This window comes from Salvia hispanica, chromosome 4 (genome assembly GCF_029641045.1).
Source record: "Salvia hispanica isolate PSC_SH4W2 chromosome 4, Shi_PSC_v1, whole genome shotgun sequence".
Classification (NCBI taxonomy): domain Eukaryota; kingdom Viridiplantae; phylum Streptophyta; class Magnoliopsida; order Lamiales; family Lamiaceae; genus Salvia; species Salvia hispanica.
Window position 1 is genome coordinate 24,398,285 of NC_142695.1, and position 6,000 is coordinate 24,404,284.

Here is a 6,000-nt window from a genome sequence, read left to right on the forward strand (position 1 = left end):
ATGCCTAGATTGTGAGTACGCTCCATTAGGCTATAGGGCTATAAAACCGAATTCGGGTTTGAGTAGGGGCGCAAACCCTATCAGGCTAGTGTACACTGGAGATCGGGAGCCGTCCTTGCTAGTCGGCCGGTCTCGTGGGCGAAAGTGTGGCCACACTTCGTCGCACCATATGAAATGTTAATTGATGAGAAAATGGGATGTATTGTTTGACTGGCCAGTCCATGATATATTTTGTGATACTCGATGCTTATCTTTAGATAAATGCAAAACCTCGAGTTCACTATGGTAAGGGTGGCATAACTATAAAATGTTTTGGCATGAGTTCACTGAGTATGCTCAAAATACTCAGCCCTGCATGTGTTTTCCCTATGTGCAGGTTGAGCGGCGATGGGCGGTCGGTGGTGTTGAGACAGTTGAATCGAATAAGATGGATGGTTGGGATTTTGAGTGTAGTCGTGTCCTCGTACATGGCTTCGCTTCTCTTGGAATGCTTCCGCTGAATATTTTGAAACTTATTACCTTTGGTTGTTTTAAACTTATTTCTTCGAATTAGAATATGGTGAATTATTGCGTTTTGTTGGAGCTACAATAAACCTTTGACCTTTGAGCTTCGCCTATGTTAGCTATTAAATCTTGTTTCCGTATTTAAAGTCGTTGACTTATTGCCTTGATATTTCATTAAACGCTTGGTCAAATCTCTTTAAATGAAACCTTACTCTATTTCTCTTGTTGCCTTAAGTTTGCCTAGTTAACAGTCGTCGTATTTATTATACCCTAGAAATGCCGGGCTGTTACAAGGCTAATTTCATGCATCGGTTATGTGATGAAAAATCACCATTTACTGGGTCTAACACATTGTTTAGGCCAGGTGTGTGAAGGAAATTCGCCAGGTCCAGGAAGAATTGAAGGAAGTGGACTAGCGAAGGAAAGAGGCGAAAAGTGATCAGAATCAAGGAAGAAAATGGCTAGACGAAGGGAATCCGAAGCTGGGGGCAAAGAAGACTATACACACAAAAGAGCCCCTGCTGGACCCACTTTCACGCCTATATAAGGAGGAGCATGCAACACACATGTTATACACGATATAGCTCTCAGCTCACACACACACACACACTTGGGAAATGAGAATTTTGGGGTAGAATAGTGGTCTCATCTTCGGGAAATTTGTGCAACACCGTCCTCAAGGAGGGCGAAGATACAATCATTTACTTTTCAGCACTTACGTTTCGCTTTCTGTCGAACTTCGCCATTTCGAAGTCGATTTGTTCGTTTGCTACTTGCTGTTTATCTATGAATTTTATTTCATGTTATGAAGGTGTTGATTCTGTGTTGATTTATGTTGATTCTATGTTTTGAGGAGTTTTGTTTCGGAGGTTGATCATTATTCTCTGTGTTGGATGTTTTGCGTTCTTGATCTGGGAAATATGAGTTGATATGTGGTTGTTGTTGTTGTTGATCTGTGGAGAATCGGCGAATCTGTAGTTATGGAGTTGATTTTGATCAGAGTTTGTCTCGGATGCTTGGATCCGGAGTGGATTTAGCATCCGAAGTGTGGATCTAAACAGGGGAACTGAATTGTGCATGGATTTTGAATTTCTGCTTTCGTTTTTGCTTTACTTCATCTAGGAGATAGAGATCTGAGTTTTTGTTGGGTTTCTCAGTGTTTTTCTGACGTCCGATTTGTTGGTCGCCGTTGAGTTGTTAGCATTGTTCTGTTTTCATCATGTTTTAGTTAAATTTCGATTGTGCTTGCGTTTGTAGGTAGTTAGGCTTAGAATTGGTTATTTTGCAGCTTTTGGTCGTACACTTCTATTTTCGGGAAAATGGTCCCCACTGCATGCATCGAGTATGTCTAGCTAGATTAGGTAGTGACATTACTAGATCTAGGAAGTTGGTTTGAAGATAGTGATGATATAATGCCAATCTTTGTTACGTGGTTGTTTTCATATTCTTAGATCTAGAGATAGTTATATTTCTTTTCCTTTGTCTAGTATAAGTTCCTCAACCCAAATTTGCGTGGCAGCAGCCATACCACCCAAAAACCCTTTAAATGCATGATTTCGCATCTGTCCTCGTGGGATCGATCCCTACTTCCCTATACTAATTCTAGTATACGCGGGTTGAGGGTTTTGAAGTGATATACTATGTGTCCAACGACCGAGATCTTTCAGCGTTCCGCGAGTTCCTAGACCTTGTGATCTAGTGGATTTTCTGGACCCAGGAAGCTTGATATTCCATTTTGTACACGCAGCAAAAAATTATCTATCAAATGGCGCCGTTGCCGGGGATGGATTGTGTTTCTTTCAATCGTGTTTAGATGGATTTTGGTGTATATAGTTTAATTTCTTTCTGTTTCGTTGTTGTTGTTTCCAGTTTATAAACGCGGGCTCCCATTTCGGAAGTTGGGCTAGTTCATCTGGGTCAGGAAATGCCCGATACAAGTGGCAGGTCAAGGAGTCTACGTCCACTGTCACCACCAGATCCGGGTTGAGTACGGTAGATCCATTCCCATTCGAATCAGAAAGTGAGAATGAGTGGAACTCGTCGGGAGAAGAGGACCCAAAGTCGTCTACAGAGACAGAGGATTCCGAAACCGAGGGAGAGGAAGGTGAATATGGCGAACGTGGCAGATCCAGATCCAGATATTGGCTCGCTGACTGCGCATCTAGACGGTGAGCCAGCCCAAGCCATTGTTACCAACCAGAGGCAGAGATCCATCGACACGACATTAAGACCAACGTGCTAGGGGTCTTACCAACGTTCTCTGGACGAAGGAACGAATGCCCGTATGAGTTCTTGAACTAATTCGGAAAACTGTGTGGCATTCAGAAAAGGCCTAACGATACGACTGAGGAGGATTATCGCTTGAGAGCAATTCCGTTTGCTTTGAAGGGGGAAGCCAACACATGGCTATTGAGGTTACCTCCGAACTCGATCTGAACCTGGAGGGATTTCAAGTTAGAATTTCTGGATTATTTTTTCCCTTCAAGCAAGACGAACGCTCTGAAGAAGGAAATCCAGGAGTGCAAGCAAGAGTATGATGAGTCTCTGAGCTCATACTGGTCCCGGTTCAAGGGACTGTTGGATGCTTGTCCGAACCACAGGATGATCGACGCAGAGACTTACTATCTGTTTTACGAAGGTGCAAACCCTGAATCAAAAGATTTGATGAATTCCTCGAGCAGGGGAAATTTTACCAAGAATAAAGCAATTGAAGACAGAGAAACCTTGAGGAGATTGATCGAGGCGAAGAAGGCCTATGATAACCCTCGGAGCATTATGAGAAGGGGATCGGCCAATGTAGTGACAGAGCAAGATGATAAGAAAGTGGAGGCCAGGATAGAAAAGTTGGAGAAAGCACTTTTAAATGCAATTGAGAAGTACAACCCTCATGCCCCACAAGAAAATGAGAAGTCCCCTGGTCCAGAGGAAAGACAACTTCAACCTTATTACGGTCAACCCTGTGAAGGAGAGTACCAAGCCCAGGCAAAAGGAGGCCCCATGGAGAGCTCACCCTAATTTTAGATGGACTGACAATGATCCAAGTCAACCGCCTCCACTGCAGATCACAAATTATGAACACCCTCCTGAGAGGCAGTCCAATTGGTCAGGAAGGAATCAGGAGGGGCAGCAGCAATTGGGATACAGGACTCAGGATCATACCAATTGGGGAAGAAGAAATCAGAACAATCCAGGGCCCTATGTGCTACCACACCAGAGGAATAACCAAGGAAATTACCAGAATTCCCAATCTAACCATCAAGGGAATCAAGGATCTAGCAACCAGTATAATAACCACCAAGGGAATCAAGGGAATTATTGGCAGAACCAAGGTCAAGGGTCGAATTTGAATCAATTCAACTCCAAACCACAAAGGAGTTTGGATGACATGGTCCACAACCTAGTGAATTCGCAGCAGTTCATACAGAATAACCTGCATTCCAACAATGACGTGGTGCACAAGCTGCAAGACGCCCAGTTGGAACACAAAGCAGCCATGGACAAGATGGCAAAGCAGCTGTCTCAGATTGCGGTTTCTTTGAATGAGATGCGGGGAAATGAAGGAAAACTTCCTGCCACAGTCAAGCCACCTGACCGAGCAAACAATAGTCAGATCACCTTGAGATCCGGTCGGGGTTATGAAGGACCGACGCTGGAGATCGATAAAGACACACCCGCACAGGCAAGTAAGGGGAAGGAGAGCCAAGTGTCTCACAAGGACAGCTCTAGACCCAGAGAAATTCATATTTAGGATGACATCCAGAAGGGAGATTTGGAGAGATCTTTACCTCGAGCAGCTGATCCATTTTTCCTAGATCCAGAGCCTGAGTTAGAAAGTAAGGAAGTGAGTAGGGAAACCGGCGAAACCCCAGCTGGGAGTTCCACAAATGCGGTGAAGTGAGCGAAGCCGTTTCCATACCGAGGGGAAGCCAAGAAAAAGAAGGATGATACAGAGGACCTCATGGAAATTTTTAGCAAGCTGGAAATCAACCTGCCTTTCTTGCAAGCCTGAAGATGCCTACCTTTAACAAGTTCATCAAGGAATTCATAGCTGGGAAGACAAAGCCGGCGAAAAGATTGTGATCGGGGAGAATGTATCTACTGTGATACAAAAGAGAATGATGCCTTCAAAATGCACAGACCCAGGTATGTTCACACTACCCATTTCTCTAGGGGACATTAGAGTCGAGCATGTCATGTGTGATCTAGAGGAATCTATAAATGTTTTACCACTTTCAATCTACAAGAAACTGACAGGAGTTAGGATGGTCGATACCAAGGTGGTAATCCAGTTAGCGGATAGGACTTGCATCTGTCCTGAAGGTGTGTTAGAAAATGTCATAGTCAAGGTGCATGATTTTCTATATCCTGCTGATTTCTATGTTATCAAAATGAATGATAATGAGTCTGCTGAGTCTAGTGGCGTGCTCTTAGGGAGACCGTTCTTGCGTACCGCTAAGACCATTATCGTCGTCTTTGATGGAACGATTTGTCTGGACTATAATGGGGAAAAATATACATTTAGCATAGATAAGGGAATGAAAAGGCCATTAGATGTTGAAAATTTGTATGCTATAGATGTTATTAACCCCTTGGTCCAAGAATATCTTGAGACTGAATTGATACAGGAACAAATTGACAACTCGGAGTTGAGCCATTTAATCGATCGAGAAGTTGTAGGATGGTGTGCAGCAATGAACACAATGGAATTGACAGATGAGGAACTAGCAGAAGCCATCATGGAGTTTTGCAAAAATCCCAAGTCAGATAGATCAAGGGGATCAGCCCATGTGGCCAGTTTGGAAAATTCTCCAGGGTCTGGAAAGGAGACATTACCTGATGTTGCAAAAAAAAATCCCTTGCCCCAGGAGATGACTGACACCAAGAAGGAACTTAAGACACTTCCACCAGGTCTCAAGTATGCTTACTTGGAAGAGAATGAGACATTCCCAGTGATAGTCAACAGTAACTTGACCGAGGAGCAGAAGAAGGAACTATTGGAAGTAATCAAGCAAAACAAGAAAGCAATAGGATGGACCCTCTCCGATTTAGTAGGAATCAGCCCTGATCTCTGCATGCACCACATCCGGTTGGAGGAGGGTGTGAAGGCTCATCCAGACGCACAACGGAAGCTGAAACCGAATATGCGGGAGGAAGTTCTGAAGGAGGTGTTGAAATTGCTCTCTCTAGGGATCATCTACTCCATCCCGGATAGTGAGTGGGTCAGTCCTGTCCATATGGTGCCCAAAAAGTCAGGAATACAGGTTGTAAAAATGGAAAAGAACGAATTGGTGCCCACTAGGCTGGTGACTGGGTGGAGGATGTGCATCGACTATAGGAAGCTGAATGAAGCCACGAAGAAGGATCACTTTCCTCTACCATTCATTGACCAGATGTTAGAAATTTTAGCTGGGAAACAGTATTTTTGTTTCCTTCATGGATACAACGGTTATTTCCAGATCTACGTAGACCCAGAGGATCAGGGGAAGACCACATTCA